The following is an 18,526-nucleotide window of genomic DNA, read 5'->3' on the forward strand; positions in this document are numbered from 1 at the left end:
GAAACCAAAATAAACTTTTGTTATGAAGATTCAGAACCTTTTTTGTTTGATATGATAAGATGGTGTATTAGGAAAGGACAGGTTATTTCAGCAAAAGTTTATTTAATAGCAGTTCAACAGTTTGGTTTAACAGCAAAAGTTTATTTCTCGCTCTATAAAGCTCTCTGTCAGCTCAGACAACTCCCCAGGGCCTCCGTTCATGTGGTTTACTCATTGTCTCAGCTACTTTGATCTTCTGGATCCCCCATCTCCACACAAGTCCTTGGCGTTCACGGTGGTAGGGGAAGAGAGCTGGATGAGAACTCATACCCGCTCTTCTATGATTCTGCTCATTGGCCAGTGGCCAGATCAGTCATATGACCCCTCCTAACTGCAAAGGATCTAGAAAATGTGAGGGCACATATGGAATAGTTGGTGAGCATTGCTATCTCTGCCCAGAAGAGGCTGATAATTGCAACCAGATAAAGTACAATTAGGATGAACAAGGGATGTGTTTGAAAATATCTGTTGGTTTTATTTTGGAAATACTAAAATGCTGATTCTTAATTTTTTTTTTCATTTTTGCCTTGAGAAGTTTTTACATACACTGCACACATATATCTGTCTTTCTTATACACATATCTAGCTCTTACACACACATCTCTATCTTTCCCAGACTGTAAGCTTCATGGGCAGAGACTATGTCCATGCTGTTTATTATTATCTCCCAGAACTTGGCACAGTGCCTGACACATAGTAAATACTTTAAAAATATTTGTTTAATTGAAATGCATCCCCTTTTGGTTCTTGGACAGTGGCAAGAGTCTGTTGTCTGGGTGCTATTTAAAGACATTCCAGCAATATCAACTCAGTAAATTAACATGGCTTGAATGAGCTGATGACCAGATTCTTATTTAAACCTGGTAAGAGATATAAATATAGTGACACATTTGGTTCTTCTATATATGAGATATCACACTCTATTTTCGTAGAAAGAGTTAATCAAAGTACACAGTTTAGTAATTTGAGATTAGGTTTGAAAATATGTGAATACAACAATATCCAGTTGGTTGATAAACTGGATATTCTAGCTCTGACAATGGCCAGGGAAGACTATTCAAAGTAAGTGGTAGAAGAAGGTGAGGGAAATGGTGTGAGACTTAGACAAGTTGGATAACAAAGGATAAGTGGTTACCAAATTTTGGCCCTAGAATCTAATTTTGCTCCAACTTTAGCAAGTACTATTTGTAACACATTTCATTAATATATCCTTCTCAACTGTTCCATGGAATAAGATCAAAGAAATAGAGAAGCGTAGAGCTTTGGTATTATTTCTCTTATTCGCTGTTAAAATAAGGAGATCATTTCTGTTGAAGGGGGCTTTTCCTCTTATAGGACTAACATTCAGTGCTTAGATTATATTTAATGCCATCGCTGTTGGTGGAATCATAACATCAGAGGCAGAAAAGTGTTTTCCACTGCAGGTTGGCAGGAAATCCTCAACAGTGTCACAAGATTGTAGTGTTATCTTAGAAAATAGATATGTCTAACCTTAAAATATTTCTATAAATCTTATTTTGAATCTAGACTTTCATAAATAAAATATTTCTTTTTAGCGCTTATTCTTCATTTAAGGGAACTAGGTTTGGGTGGGTATCTGTCCCATAGGCAGCTTGGATTTAAAAAGTTAAATTTAGAGTAAACAGATGTTTGCAAATTAGGATAAGAAAAAGATTTTTTAAAGGTGATGCTGTCTCCTAGTAATTTTTTTTGGAAAAATACATTTGTTTTGTCTCTCTCCCATTTACATCTCAATTTAATGCAGTGGTTCTCAAGTCGGGGAGGGGGTATTATGTTCACAGGGGACATTTGATAATGTCTTTAGACATTTTTGGTTTTCACAACTTGGGGGAGGTGCTGCTGGCATCTAGTGGATAGAAGCCTAGGATGCTGCTTAAACATCCTATAATGCACGGGACAGCCCCCAAACAAAGAATTATCTGGATCAACACATCAGAAGTGCTGAGATTGAGAAACTCTAATCTAAAGCAGTGTACTTTCTTTTTCTAGCAATCCACTAAAACTGCTCTCATAAAGACCAACAATGATCTCCATATAGGCAATTGAAAGGCTTCTTTTGAATACTCTTGTAATATTACTTAGTTTCTATGCAGCGTTTGACACTGTTTAGCATCCCCTTCTTGCAAAACCTTTTTCTTTTGACTTGCATGACATGGCTTTCTCTTGGTTCTCCTCCTTTGTTGGCTGTCTTGCATCTGTTGGCCTCTCAAATGTTGGTGTTTTTCAGGGATCCACCTAGGCCCTTGGTTCTTTCTTTGCACGTGATTTCCTGAGTGATCTCATCCACACCTATAGTATCAATGACCTCTAGATTAATAAAATCCAAATCAATACATTTAGCAACTTTCTCTTTGAGCGTAATACTCTTATCAATTGCCTATTAGATTTCTTCACTTAATATCCCATCAATATCTGAAATTCAATATATTAAAAGCTAAACCCATTCTTTAGCAAATCTCTCTTTTTACTGATTCATTTAATCGCTTTATTGTCTACCTTGTTGCTCAAGCTTGAATGTTTCAATTCATCTTTGGCCTCTCCTTCTTCGCAACTCCCCCATCAAGTCCTCTGGATTCAAAACCTCTGAATGTCTCATACACATCTCCTTTTCTTTCAGGCCATATCAGCCCTCTCCTTAACTGTTATAGAAGTCTCCTTACTGGTCTCTCCCTGACGCCTTATCCTTTCCCTTCCTTAAGGAAAAACTAGTCCACCAGACAAGGAATAATCTTGCAGGTCCTACAGACTAGGTAGTGTGTTTGGCAAACATAGATTAATCTTTTAAGACTCAAAACATTGTCTTCTCCATGAAGCGTTCCACAGGTCTCTGAAGTTGCGACTCCTTCCTCTCTCCCCTGCACTGTGTTCCCTTAGTACTTTGTTCATATCTTTATTATAGTATTTATGAAATTATATTGTGATTACTTATTTACAGTCTACCTTTGTAGTAAACATCAAGTTGTCTGCCTCTTTCTGAAGAGCTGGCCTCCTCCCAATCTCCTCAAGTACCCTTCCATCCTCATCCTCAATCCTATGCTAGCCACCGTCCATATAGTTACATGAAGAACTTATGTAGGCATGTTTTTAGGTCATGACCCTGACACCCTGTCCTCCTTGACTGGGCATCTGACCCAAGTAAGGCCAGTAGTCCCCTCCCTGGGAATTTTGACTTGAGAGAATGGAGATGTGAATTGGGATGAAAGTGAATTAGGATAAGGGAAGAACAGAGCTTAGTGATTGTATTCAATCTAGAGAGCATGGCCTAGTAGCAGTGGCATGAACTTTGACTTCAGACAGATGGGTTCAAATAGAGGCAGGTCATAAGACAATTAGATGGTCAGAATGAAAGATAATAGGAATAAAATAACTCTCTCCAAAGGAGAGGGGAGCTGGGGTAAGAGCACACTAGTTTGCTCTTACATAGTAGAAAATTTGGAATATGTATCAAAGTGACTCCTGTGCATCAAATTTTCCTTTAATTTATTCCACTACTCAGTTACAAATTAACATTCTTTTTATCCTTGAACCATATGAGATAGAGTTACTGTATAAAAAATATTTCATAAAGAAAAACCCCAAACAAACCATTTTCTGTCTCTAATTTCTATTTATCTCTATTGTTTCTCAGTTGTTTACCACCACTGACTCTCCTCCCTCCACACCCCCTTCAGGAAAACTGTCTCTCTGGTGACTTGTCATAGGACTGAACTTAGATTCCACAAAGGCACGAGGATCTGTACGCTGGTATCACTGATCATGTGCTCTTTCCAGAGCCCTTCTCCCTGATTCCCTCTCATCCCCACCTCCCACCCTCATTTGTTCTCTGCCTGCAGCCCGTAGTCTTTCTCAAGCAAAAATCTGATCTCATCATTACCTTGCCTATAACATTTCAGTGTCCCCATTTTCTGCAGAATAAAGTGCAATTTTGAAAACATGGCCTAGAAGGCTCTACATGATCTGGCCTCTGCTTACCTCTCTAGTGTTGTCTCTCCATTCTTCCTCCCAGCCACTCCCACTCCCACCCCCAAGAAAAAATTCCCCCAGCCATAATGAGTTTCTTTAAATTCTTTGAGTTGCCATGTTCTTTCTTACCTTTGGCTTTTTCTCCATGCTATCCCCACTACAGGAAAACTCTTTCTCCTCCTACTCTCCTTTCCCTGGCCAAGTTACACTCACTCTTCAGGTCTCAGTTTAAAAGTCACTTCCTCTGGGCTTCACATATACTGCCCTCCGTGTGTGCCATCCTCCATCAGAGCATCTACTTTTAACAGCCTGTTTACTTGTCTATGCCCCTCTTCAGCTTGGTGAGGGTGGGGATGTTGCCTTTCTTGTTAACTCTTCCATCCCTAGCACCCAGTAGAGTCTCGAACTAGCAAGCATTCAATAATTATCGGTGGAATGAATAAGCAGGCCAGAGTCTTTGTACTGACCATCCCCTACTGCCTTCCTATATCATCTAAGCTGGTCCTTTCAGTTGCAATAACTTGTTTGATGAGTTTATCTTCTGATACCCACCTCCTGCCCAGTAGGGAAACCTGACGATTCTAGTAAGCATCTGTTTTTCCCCAGACCTCAGATTAGAAAGTTATCTGATAAATTTAGAAAAGATAATAGATTAATATGGAGTCTCTTTAATAGGTATTTGCATTTACCAGGGCTCTGTAATAAACTGGTTGCTTCTCAAGTTAATTCCTAGCATCCTATAAATTATAGCATGATTGATTATGAATAATGCTACACTGCTTCTAACCTACTCTATAAATCTATATTATATTGATAGGTAAATGAATGAATAAATGGAGTGCCATTTAAGAAGTCATCTTCCACATTCCCAGTAGGGATTAGGTGACTCTCAGCTCCTGCATGTTAGTGATACAGTGATGTTTTCAGGGATCCCTTCGCATCGTTCTTACCTTTTATATTACTCAGTATGGTCTGCCCATTGCTAGTTCGTTCGCCATTAGAACTCTCTCTGAATACATCCACCTGCTCCTTCCCAGAACTTTGGCTTCAGAGCTGCGTCTCTCCGAAGTGAGAAAGGAGGCTCCGGGCATGCTCAGTAACCAAAGCCAGGTGTAGTTAACTTCTCTTGCCCTGACTCCGGGCCCTGACAGGTGGCAGGTATCGACAGTGCTGGCAAGAGACTTGCCCTGTCTTGTACAGTGAACATATCCTTCCCGAGGCCGATCTAACGTCCTGGCAAGCTAAGTTGAAACAGTGGGGACGTCTGGGTTTTTAAAACAATAAAATAGAAGCAGTTGTTTTGGAAAAATTAAAATGACTGGCAGGCGATTCTCAGAACACAATCTACATGAATATCAAGTGTTAAATGATGTTATGGTTAAGATAAATGAAGACGGAGGCAGGGAATGAATGGGAGCAGTGCCTACCTTGAAGCTCATTGGGCAGATCAAAGCTTTTAAAAGGGTTTTTCTGAAATCGCCCAGCCCCAGAATTTCAAGGACCACGATCGCTGCCTCCTTCCTCAAGAGAGTGCGTTCCTGGGGGAGGTGTGTGCGTGCACGCGCTAGGGGAGGGAAGGCTTGGGAGAGGGGCCACCGCTCTCCGGAATAAACAGCAGGGGGAGAAGGGGAGCGCGGCGGAGGGCCGCCGGAGGGGGATGAGGAGGCAGGCAGCAGGGGCGAGGGCCGGAGGAGGGGGCTCGAGACGCGCGGAGGGGCTGGTAGCTAGGAGACCCGAATGCCTCTGATACCTGAACGGCTGCGTGGCGAAGCTGGCGGCGGACCCCGAGCGGGCGCACGCCCTCGCCCGTGCCCTGCCCCTGCCGGGTCTCCCTGCTCCTTACTGCGACCCCGCGCGCAAGGTAAGGAGGGGCGCGGGGTGCCACCCTTGCCTAAGCACCGCCCAGGCCCGCCGTCCCGGGTGGCGGTTCGGCCTCCCCAGGCTGTCACCTCCTTCTTCCTCCCTCGCCCCCTCGCCGGCTCCCCTCGGCGCCGGGCTGAGCCCCGGGCGGGCGGCCCGCAGGGACTCCGACCTCCGCCATCCTCGCTTCCCCTCTGCGGCCCGCGGGACCCCCGTCTCCCCTCCACCCCCACCCCTCCGTTATTCCTCGTGCCCCGGGCTCTGGGGGAGAGGGTGGGGAAGAGGCAGGAGGTCTTCCACCCGCTCCAGGTGTGTGGCGCTAACACCGACGCACCGTTTTCCCCCAGAGTCTGCAATGATTTCCAGGCTGAAATACCACTCTTTCAAACATACCCCTCCCTTCAGTTACTATCCTGACTTTCGGGGCGGTGGGTGGGGGACGTTGTATATTAACCCTTGGTCAAGGTAAGGTGTACCGTCTTATCTTTTGTATCTGCACCAACAATAGGTTTGAGGTTCTTTGGAGTTTATTTTTCCTGAAAATTAAATACTGTGATAAGTTTACAAGGTTTTTCGGGTGACTACGGTGCTAGAACTTTTTATCGTAGCCTAAAGCAATAGCTCCTACTCAGGCGTTGAGATCCTGATTCAGAAATCTGGGATGTGTGCGTGTTTCTGCGTATTTGAAAAGCGCTCCAGGTGATTGCGATGAACTCTCCCCTCATAATCACTTGAAAGTATCTGTAAGGTCCGCATAGGAGGGAGAGAGGGTACCCAACTGTTGGTAAGCATCACCTGGAAATGGTAGTGTCAATAGAGAATAAAAACGGAGTGAAAGCTGGTTCCCTTCAAGTTGATGAATTTGGTGCGGTATCATTGGTTCTGAGATGGCAGTTTTGGGAAGGGAGAGAGTTAACGCTCATTTGAAACTCAGATAAAGCGTGGAGAGAAACATCGTACATCTAAGAGCCCTTGTTAAAGAGTTAGCTTTTAAACGTCCATTTTTACTTCACAAGTACTCTGGCGATTAGAAAGGACTGAGGCCTATTCTCGTGGGAATCAGAAAATCTTTCTTCCCTATGCTTGCATTGGCTGACTTTGTGTTAGTGACCACTGGCATTTTTACATGTTGATTTCTTTAAGGCTAAAGACCCTAATGGACTTTGGAACCAGAAGGAGGAATTATCATATAAATTAACTTAGATCCTGTTTACATTCCTAATTATGTGAACCAAGCTCTTCTACACTGAATTGGTTAAGAGTGTCTGTAAATTATATTGTATTTGAACTTACACAAATACTAAATGTTTCTCCATCTCACAGTTTGTGTTAGATGTACATCTGCTGCTTTTCATATATATCTGTCTATGTACCTGAACCATTCTAAGTACTTAACAAACTATCAGAGTGTAACCACCAGGGAAAATAAAGATTTTCATTTGTCTGTCTTTTGGAAAATTGAGATGAAGGACTAATTTTTAAAAATACTGTAAAGTAGATATAATATTATTTCATACAACTTTTTATGAAGTGAGATAGATGCTTGTTATGAAATAGGGATGATATTTGGTACCTGCTTTCAAGGATATTAAGGACAAGTAGGAGACTGTAAAGCATTTTGAACTTTTAAGAAAAGAGTCACTGTCTAGGTATTGAGCCAATGTGATTGTTTTCCTGGCAAACTTTTTCTCCTTTCTAAAATTAACTTTCCCCTAGGAAAAATAGTGCAGATGCACACGATTCAGCCAACCAAGTCCAGAAAATATTGTGTTTGAATTTTAAAAGTGACCTTAATTCATCCCTATAGATCTAGTGTTTGCAGCCTATGCCACAAAATATGCAGAAATATTCATTTCTTGCTGACCTTTTCAAAGCATTGCCTTAATGAAGAGTTATGGACAGAGTACAATATTATGTTATGAATGTTGTTGGCTCAGGCCAAATTATATTATTTTCCTAAGGTTTTTGTGTCTATATGTGTACACTGGGTCTGGGACTTACATAATTATGTATATAGATGTAACACATGTTTTTAATAGGAACAAAAACCCACAATATTTTTCTTTGTGGCAGAACACTGTAAGCATTAGGTTTTGATTACTTTTTCATGGAAATTTTAATATGACAGAACTAAAAACTTCAAGGAACTATATCTATAAAGATCTACTTGGAATGAAGGCCTTTTTAATAAAAGATGTTTGAAGCCCTTAGTCTGTGTGCTTAGCCTTTGTCAAGTAGTCCCCCCACTAAGGGTGGTATATCCAATTCTGGCTGCCTCAGTCAGTCGATGATTAGACCCTGCCACTCTTTTCCAGACCTTTAATTTGGTTTGTAACTTGATGCTTCGCTGACCCCACACTCTCCCTGCCATGCTAGCTCACAGAGGAATTGCTGGCACTCTGGATTGAATTTTTTTCCCTCCCATCAATTAGAACATGTTTGCATTGGTTGCAGAATGCGGTTACATTTTTAGCTCAGTATTCGAAGAAATCCCTTTAGCCATGAAGAGAGTAGCCTTAGTGAAGCCTGGATCACAAATTGCCTTATTTCCTCGTGTTATGTTAATTTCCCTGTGATTCAACTATGTGGAAATAATAGAGTCATAGAGTATTAAAATTGGAAGGCACTTTAGAAGTCATTGAGACTCTGATTATTTCTTTCTACAGATGAATATTGAAACACTCATAGCCTTAATCCAAACTATGAGAGTAGACATTAAATTTTATATTCTTTCCAGTTCTTGTAGTAATGAGAATTTTGCTCATTTGAAATTAATTTATATATGAGTTCAATAATGTAGTATTGGCAGCAAAGTAAGTTGCAAATCTCAGCTAGATTTCCAGTGAAACTCAAAGTGTGACATTAAAGGCAGTGTAGGTCATTTACAAAACCCATGAATTATTCTAAACTGGCATCCGACGTTTTTCATTACCTTGGGTGGGGACTGCTTCTACTGCTGACAGAAGAAAAGGAATACACTAAGAAAGGTGAGTATAAAGAGAATGGAGTAAGGTCGTGGGGCATGTGAAGAGTGTGACTTACTAAATCAGCAGATCATTCAGGAATGATCACCCTTCAGACCTCTGCTCAGAGATTTTAATCTGAAATAATGGAAGCAATCGTTGGATGTTCTGGCCCTCAAAACCCTACTTAATTAAGGCTTGCCTTTTGGAAGTCCCACTTATTTTTTTATTGAGGTAATATTGATTTATAACATTGTATAAATTTCAGGTGTACATCATTATATCTTGCCTTCTGTATAGACTACATCGTGTTCCCGACCAAGAGTCTAGTTAGCATCCGTCACAGTACAAATGGGCCCCTTTACCCCTTTTGCGCTCTGCTCTGGAAGTCCCACTTCTTGATGCTTCTGTCTTTTAAGATCGTCTATCTTAAAGATCTATCTTCCTAAGATCTTAGTGTTGAGACATTTTTCTTTTGTCACTGGTTGTAAAAGAATTTGTCTTGATATGTAGACACTAAAAGGATTGGATCCAATCTTAAACCATAGAATCTACGGAAGTATGGTAGTTCCCCTTATCCACGGTTTCACCTTCCAAGGTTCCAGTTACCCGTGGTTAACTGTGGTCCAAAATATTAAATGGGGAATTCCAGAAGTAGACAATTGATAAGTTTTAAATTGTCTGCCCTTCTGAGTAGCGTGATGAAATCTCACACAGTCCCGCTTCATCCTGCCCAGGACGTGAATCATCCCTTTGTCCAGTTTGTCCAAGCTGTTTACATTCCCCGCCTGCTAGTCATTTAGTAGCTGTCTGGGTTATCAGATCGACTGTCACAGTATTGCAGTGCTTGTGTTCAAGTAACCCTTATTTTACTTAATAATGGCCCCAAAGCACAAGAATAGTGATGATGGCAATCTGGATATGCCAAAGAGAAGCAGGAAGGTGCTTCCTTTAAGTGAAAGGTGAAAGTTCTCAACTTAATAAAAAAAGAAAAAAAAAACACATGCAGAGGTTGGTAGTATCTATGGGTAACTTTTGTTACAGTATATTGTTATAATTTTTCTATTTTATTATTGTTAATCTCTTACTGTGCATAATTTTTAAATTAAACTTTATCATAGGTATGTATGTACAGGAAAAAACAGTATATACAGGCTTCGGTACTACCACAGTGTCAGGCATCCACTGGAGGTCTTGGAATGTATGCCCTGTGGTTAAGGGGGGCTACTGTATTCTTGCTAATGCTACAACTTACTACCATTTATTGAAATACTGTACATACATTACGAAAATATCTTTAGAGCCCTAACAGGTAGCAATCCAGGCAGAGTGTTTGCCACCCTGGCCGCCCCACCCTCACGCCCTCCTGGAGAGTGTATAAATGCCTCGTGAAATTTTGCTTTCAATTTTCAAGAAAGTTCTTGTCACTTAATACTTCTTTCCCATAATATTTAATTAGTCTTGACTCCGACTTTTTTTCTTTTTGAAATCACACTCTCCGTTAGCATGTTTCAGTACTTTATCACTATTTAAATGTTTTCTGGAAAACCATGTGAGCAGCAAGAGATAAGAGTATTTGGAGTATCGAATTTAAATTTGTTTATAAATATATTTAAGTTTATGAAGAAAATTAAGGAGCATGTCAGACAATTGACTAATTTTGTGTTTTGGTTTTGGAAAATACAGTGGAATATAAAGATGAATATCAGAATCACCTCTAATCCTACCACCCAGAGATAACCACGTGTAACATTTTGGCATAACTTTTCCAATTTTTTAAACTATGCATGTGAGTATATGTGTATGAATGTTGTTACAGAATTAAGATTTTTTTCTATGCATTCTTTTGATCTACTTTAAAAAATTTAACAATATGTCATAAGAATTGCTGATGCTATTTAACATTTTAACTATCTGGACTATATTTTTTTGCTCACTTTTCCTCTGATAGATTGAAAGCTATAGATCATATTTTAAAAATCTAACTATTACTGCCTTTAAGGTTTTTGTTTGCTTTTTTAGTGTATGTATAAGCTTGTTTTCCCTAATCAATGCCAGGAAGAAATGGTATTTATTAACTTGCTTTCTGTAAGATGAGAAATTTACTACCTCTCTTTCTCCAGCTCCTTTATTTCCTAGTTTTTTGTTTATATAATCCAGGATTATTAAAATCAAATTTATTATTATTACTAAATGCTGAAATCATTTATTTTCTATTTAAAGAATTACTTTTGACATTTTCTTTAAGATTTATCCCCATGTTGACCAAGACTTTAAGTTATTCTGCTGCTTACACCAGTTTAATAACGTTACAATTCCTCCATCCTTAAATTCATATCACAACAAGTTAAAGTGTATATTCAGGTAATTTTTAGGAGGCCATGTGTAGCTGAGAATATCTTTAGGAAATTGTTTTCAGGAAGCTTTGTATAGATGAGAATACTCTTCTGTTTTCCTTGCTTTATATAAGATACTTGTGTCACAGTCCTTGTCTCAGTGCTCTCTAGATAATGCTCATTTGAATTTTAGCAATCTGAGTTGCAGAGGAGAAGTCTGAGGTCTGTCTGATTGCTATTCTTTTGTAGGTAATCTGTTTTTCTATCTGAATGCTTAAAGCGTTGTTTTCCTTTCTCTAATGCTAAAAAAATTTTTTTACCGGGCCATATCATGGTGATAATCTGTTTTATTAATTTTTCCAGGTACTCTTTGAGTAGTTTTGATTTGAAGACTTAAAATCTTTTTTTCATCTCTGTATTCAATTATTTTTTTTTCAGATTATTCTTTATTGATATTTTTATTTCTGGAATTATGCATACCTTATGTGTTCATCTCCCATATTTCATCTTTTATTTAATAAATTTAATCTTTTTGCCTTTTCTCTGAATATTGGCAGAATTTCTCAAGCATATCATCTACTTTGATTAGATTTTCAGTCATTTCCAATCTGTTACTCACTACCTCCACTGCAACTTTTTGTTTGGCAATGATATTTGGTATTCAGTTGTCTTTCCTAATCTCAGATCCTTCCTGCTTTATGATTACCTACTCTAGCTTCGTAGCTTTGATGTCCTTTGGCCTTTGGATTCAGAAGATTGTGGTTGAATACATTCCTTAACATTAATAATGCGACCTTTGCACATTTTAATTTTCTTAGCCTCATTTCCTTCACCCGGAAAAGGTAATATTTACATCGTAGGGTGGTACAGATTACACAAGATAATTCTATAGGAGTTGTCAGAACACAGATGGTGGTAGAAGGCGTGGAGGAGATGGCCTCCAGAAAGTGTGGAGCAGGAAGAGGCCTTCGTCAGTTAAACCCTGAGGACATAGAGGAAAAGCCGATAACAAAGATCAGGAGAGAGTAAGATCGGGGAATCAAAGGGAATGTGGAAATTTAAGATGAAAAGAACTCTCATTGGTGTCATGAGGTCAAAAAAGTTACCATGGGGTTTGACAATTAGGTTAGTGTGACATCAGCAACAGGCAGTTTCAGTAGAGAGATGCAGACAGAAGGAAGACTGTGGTGGAATGATTAATGAGTGTAAAGAAGATAGGAAAATGTAAACAGCCAATAAAAAAGAGTTTCTCCTTTAGGTGAAAGGAAGAAAATAGGAAAAGAGTAGCTAGACACATACTCAAGATTGGGGAATTGGATCTGGATTTGAAAGAACAGCAAAATTTCAAAAAAAATTTTAGACTGCAAGTTTGCCAAGTTTAAACTTTTTTCAGGGGCCAACCCCGTGGCTTAGCGGTTAAGTGCGCACGCTCCGCTGCTGGCGGCCCGCGTTCGGATCCCGGGCGCGCACCCACGCACCACTTCTCCGGCCATGCTGAAGTCGCGTCTCACGGACAGCAACGAGAGGGATGTGCAGCTATGACATACAACTATCTACTGGGGCTTTGGGGGAAAAAATAAATAAAATTATAAACTTTTTTCAAGGAAGTATTAAAAATACTACCATCTAGGGGCCAGCCCCATGGCCTAGTGGGTTAAGTTCAGCATGCTTCACTTTGGCAGCCTGGGTTCAGTTCCTGGGTGCGGACTTACGCCATTTGTTGGTGGCCATGCTGTGGCGGTGACCCACATACAAAATGAAGATTGGCACAGATGTTAGCTCAGGGCGAATCTTCCTCAGCAAAATAAAACAAAAATACTACCATCTAATATTATTTCAGAAAAGAAAGAAAATATTAACATTAAAAAGCTAAATAAATTTAGCTTTATGAGAGTCAGTATCTTAGGTAGTGAAGTTTTTCTTTCCTGTCCAAGATTTATCTTTTCGCCTCAGTCCAAGTTTCCATCTTTCCTTTTCCTTTAGGGATCTGGTTTCACCAATTGTCTTCTCTCTCAAATATTTTCATCTCTTCTTCTCTGTTGACTCTTTTCCATTAGCATATAGGCATGCTCCACTCCCCTATCTTAAAAAAAAAACATAGGTAAGAGTTAATGAGGACCTAAAGGGAAACAGTGGCAGAAGGGATGAGAGGAGAGGTTAGATAGGAGGGATGTTTTATAAATAGCCTTAATAGGACTTGGTGACTGATTGGATATGGCAGGTGAGAGAGAGGGAGGAATCGAAGATAACTCCCATGGTGACCATGCTACATGGTGCTGTCATAGAGGAGGAGTGTGGCTGGGAGAATAAAAGGTCATGGCCTCAGTCCAGGGTGCAGTAGGCTATAGAGGTTGGGAACTTGGACTGTGTCTTTGACTCTTGTTCCTGTATGCTTCTAACCAGGCCCCCACCTCACCCCAACACCCTACCTCAGCCATTGCCATTTCATCCTTCATGGTTGGTGCCTAAACCTCGGTTTCTGCAATTATTTAACTGTTGGGACCCTGCTTGCAGGAGTTTGTGAACCGCCAAAGTATGTATTTTCTACTGGAAAAAGATGAAAACCAATTGATAGAACTACGAGTACACATGTAACAGGATGTTAAAATGGAAGCTTTTTAGTTTTCGATTTTAGTGGTGGCTCAAGACAATAGAGGCCACATTCCAACTTGAGGTATAAGACCACAATGCGGACTTGGCAAAGGAAACACAGGAGAACCATTGTTTACAATTAGCTCATTGGCCGCCTCCAGCTGAGAAAACAGGTTGGAGAGGCCAAGAAAATAATGATCAGAAGATGACTTTTAGAAAATTGGTGGCAGGTTTGAGATCCCTCTCCTGGCCACCATGAGGGAGGGGTGTGAGGTATTTGCCCCTTCAACTCAAGTCTAGAGAAAGGGGTTTTATGTAGACCATTTGGAGTGTTTAATGTGTATCCCCTACTGATTGGGAGGCATATTGGATCAGAGATTCATGCCTGAGAAATCTAAAGGACAAGAGACTGGCTCGCTAGCTCCTCTGATGGTGGGTCAAAAGAACCATAACTGCATTGTTTGATAGAGCACAGAGTGCAGGATTGTTCCGCAAGGACCAAAGGGAGACCATGCTGGAGAGTGAGCTAGCTGGGGATCATCTCAGGTCATGTGTAAGAGGGCCACCTGGACCCCAGCAGGGTAAATTGAGGAAAGAGTCATAAATAACTATCTGCAAAAAGGGGTCTGTAGGTGATAGATCCCCAGTGGTGGGGGTAGAATGGAGGCTTTCCACCTCTCCATCCCTTATTCCCCTCAGTACCATTTCATCCCTGGCTCAAGAGAAAAAGTAAGGTTTAAATGCCCACCAAGCTCACAGGTTATCGGCATTAGATATCACATCTGTATTAGTGAAGGAAGAACTCTCCTGCTGCCTCTTCTTCCCCCACCTCATCCCTACTTTGGTATCAGAAAGTGGGTTAACCTACATTAGCAATCTGGCTAAAGAGAGAAGAATCTTTCCCTGTCTGCCTTTCCCAGTACAAGTGGGAAAGTGTTCAGTAAAAGTGCTCATTAAGCCATAACTGAAGGAGGGAGAAGTTGAACTTTACGTGAAGTTGGAGGAGTTTGAGTGCTGTATTTGATTGCACAGGTTAATTACTGAACTGTGATTGACTTTTTGGACTTAGAGTGACTTGAAGTGTCTTCATTATTTAAGAGTGACTAGAAAAGTCATGACAGGTGTCCTGAATTTCATCTGAGGACAAGGGAACAACCAGCCCCACAAACTAAACTTAAAGAGGCCATGGAGAAAATGGATAAAGTCGTTTTCTGATCATACCCCATGAGTCTTGCTTGTTCATTATAAGAGTCACGCATACAAAACCATCTGTAGTTTTTCAATGATACCTAATTGACAAGACGATAGAAAGGAAGAACAGAGATGGTTATTATAGAAATTAAACTTATTCACAGGAATGTCACAATAACTATTTTCATTTCCTAAAATGATGCTAGGAGAATTTTAATCAATTAAAATATACATTAGGTGATTTTAAGATGAGATTTGCAATCTGTTCCACAGCTGGGGAAATGATCTGAAATGTTGCTTTTGTGTAATAAAAACATAAGACATTTTCCCCCTTCTGTTTCCAGAGAATCACTGAAGCAATAAACAGTTAAAATTAATTGTTCACCATTTGTATTCTGCCATTGATCAATTTAAAAAAACATATGTGTTCCTGTAAAACAATAAAGATGATGCCCATCAGCCAATAAACTCTAGAAGAAACAAGACTGCTAATGGATTTCTCTTTTCAGCTTTTGGGAATTTTAAAAGGGCTTTAAACTATTAGCTTCCAAATTATCTTCCCAAAATTTGCAATGTTATTCAGTCAAAGTCTTTTAATGGTAAAAGAGTGACAAGGGGACAATCTAAGTAGCATTTCTATTAACGTGTTCCTAAAAGATGAAAAGACAACTTGAAAAATACGTGAGTCACACGTAAAGTATTTACATTGACAGAGAACAAGTGCAGTTTATTCTATAGAAGCTGAATTTTGGATTCAGAGGTAGGATATTAGATTGACCTGAAAAGATGGAAGAAAGGTGATGACCTGGCATGGGGACATGAGTCAGTCTTCTATGGCTCAGAGGAAGCCCTGCTGTGCCTTTAGGATGCTGAGGGCAACGTCATGTTGCACTAGTGCTCTGCTAAATGATATGTGCAGTTCCTTTAGTGTAGTGGTTAAGAGCAGAAGTGCTAGAAGTGGTGTGATCTGGGGCATATTATATCTTCTAATGTTTTTTCCCTGTGGTAGGCAAAATTCTAAGATGTCTCCCAAGATTCCATCCCCTGGTGTACACCCATGTAAATCTCTTTCCATTGAGTATTGGCTGGAGTATAGTTACTCCCATGATTATGTTACATTATTTAAGACTGGAGAGAGGTTCATCTGCTGGCTTTGAAGAAGCAAGCTGCCATGTTGTGAGAGGGCCATATGACTAGGACCCTAGAGCAGCCACTAAGTTTATGGTAAGTTGTTTCCTCGCTATAGAAAATTAATACATTCCCCATTTTCTCTAGTCTGTACTGTCCGAGTTATTACAAGCATGTGCTGGAAATTCTTATTCTATCCTCATGTCTCTTAACTTTATATATTTTCCATTAAATTGGTTTCTCTGTATTATGTCCTGGGCTTTCTTTGGATTTATCTTTAATTTCACTAGTTCTCTCTTCAGCTGGCTACATTGATCAGCTTTTGGTTTGATAATACAGTGTAACAAACAACTTTAAAAACTCAGTGGCTTACAACAAGTATCTCTTTCTTGCTCACAATTCATGTCAGCCGATGCAGGTTAGGTGCAGTATCTCTGCTCCAGGTGGTGGGTCAAGTTCAGTTGACCCCATGTGCCTTCTCATTCTGAGAGCCAGGCTGAAGGAGGACAGCAGACCCCGTCTGGGGTGTGAGGTTCTCATGGTGTGCAAGAGGGCTGGCCGAGACTTGCAATGCTTCCTAAAGCCTCTGCTTACAACTGGTGTCGTGTTACTTAAGCCATTGACCAAAGCAAGTCATTGGCCAAGCCCAACATCAATGACATGGAGAACTAGACTGTCCCCCAGGGGAAGATGAGAAGAAAAATTTTAAACAACAATACAGTTTTTAAAATGGTCTAGCCGGCCCTGTGGCTTAGCGGTTAAGCGCGCGCGCTCCGCTACTGGCGGCCCGGGTTTGGATCCCACCGACGCACCGCTTCTCCAGCCATGCTGAGGCCGCGTCCCACATACAGCAACTAGAAGGATGTGCAGCTATGACATACAACTGTCTACTGGGGCTTTGGGGAAAAAAAAGGAGGAGGATTGGCAATAGATGTTAGCTCAGGGCCGGTCTTCCTCAAAAAAAAAAAAAAATGGTCTAGTGTTTTTTTTAATGAACAGTATTTTTAATTCTAGATCTCTGTGTGATTCTTTTTGAAATCTCCTTGTTCTTTTATCTCATAATGTCTTGGTCTTGATGTATATGTTCTGTGCCATCCTTGATCTTGTCAAATATTTTTAAAACATTAAAATTCTTAGAGTGCTCTGTTATCTGTACTTTTGGCTGGAGTAAATTCTGCTTTTTGATTCATCTGCTAATTCTCTCTTATGGTGGTTTGCTTGTTCATGTGCCTTATCATCTTTGACTGTAAGTTCAGCATGTGAGTTCCATGTGTCCTGGGTTGTGAAGGTGTCCCTATGAGGCAGTTTTACATTTCTTTTGTTGAAGGCTGCATGTTCCCTCAGTTTGGAATCTGGTTTCCAATCCTGTGACTTCCTTTCTTGTGCCTTGAACAGGCTTAAGTCTCTAATTTCTTGAGGGTGATTCTTTTTTCCATCTCTAGCCCAGGGCCTGGGCCGGGCTTTTGTACTGCTTGCCTTCTGAGAGGATGGAGTTTTTCTAGTCCTTCCTCCTCCTGACTTTACGTAAGTTGCTTAATTCCAGCTCCAGATGATAAACTTCACACTCCAAGGCGAATATCCTATTCTCATATTCCTATGAGGTCTTCAATTCCTAATCACAGTTGTGGGTTTTTTTTCTTTTTTGTTTCTGGGAGATTTCCCTTTCTTGCTTTCTGCCCAGCTATGTATTTTAAAATACTTTGTTATGTTTTATGTATATTAGCAGAGAAGGATATGGAATGGGGTGGCAGTGGAGTAGGCTTCTTAAGTCAGCCCCTCATGCCCTATTGGCCTTATTGACTGGAAGTCCTTAAATTCATTTTGTGACCTTCCCCCCCACCCCAAAATTCCGTTTTACTTTTTATTGGAATCACATTGAATCTGTCAATTAGTTTGGAGAGAATTTATATATTTACAGTATTGAGTCCTTCCATCTATGAATCTGGTGTATATCTCATCATTTATTTGAGACTTCTCTTTAATGTCCTGCTGAAATTATGCAATTAAAAAATAGATACTGTATACTTATCATTAAATTTAGTTCTCGGTTTTATAATTTATTCCTAGTATTATTTCTAGCTTGTTGAATAACCATAAGCAAATTATCTAATTATTAGTTTTAATTTGGTTGAACTGTTTAATTACTGTTATTTAACTCAGTTGCTTAGTGAATATAAAGTGACAAACTTAGTGGAATAATTCAGTTGTTTAACATTTTCATTTATGAGTTTAGTCTTAATGTGTTATAGTTCAGAAACTTAAAGTATGCATTAATGAAATTACCAAAATACACATAAGTAAAACTTATTTTTTTTTGGTGAGGAAGATTGGCCATGAGCTGACATCTGTTACCAATCTTCCTCTTTTTGCTGAGGAAGATTTGCACTGAGCTAATATCTGTGCCAGTCTTCTTCCATTTTGTATATGGGATGC

General features: G+C 40.0%; 1 protein-coding gene across 1 annotated transcript in view; it reads left to right on the forward strand.

Moving 5' to 3' along the window:
• The first annotated feature begins 5,734 nt into the window (after positions 1 to 5,734).
• RNF144B (ring finger protein 144B) overlaps positions 5,735 to 18,526 on the forward strand; it is a 158,559-nt gene continuing 145,767 nt past the window's right edge. The window contains exon 1 of the mRNA XM_087438071.1: positions 5,735 to 5,884. The gene's annotated coding sequence lies outside the window, so the exon portion shown is untranslated. The remainder of the gene's footprint in view (positions 5,885 to 18,526) is intronic.

The sequence above is a fragment of the Ceratotherium simum genome, chromosome 13 (genome assembly GCF_057802395.1).
Source record: "Ceratotherium simum simum isolate JZ-2026a chromosome 13, ASM5780239v1, whole genome shotgun sequence".
Taxonomy (NCBI): domain Eukaryota; kingdom Metazoa; phylum Chordata; class Mammalia; order Perissodactyla; family Rhinocerotidae; genus Ceratotherium; species Ceratotherium simum.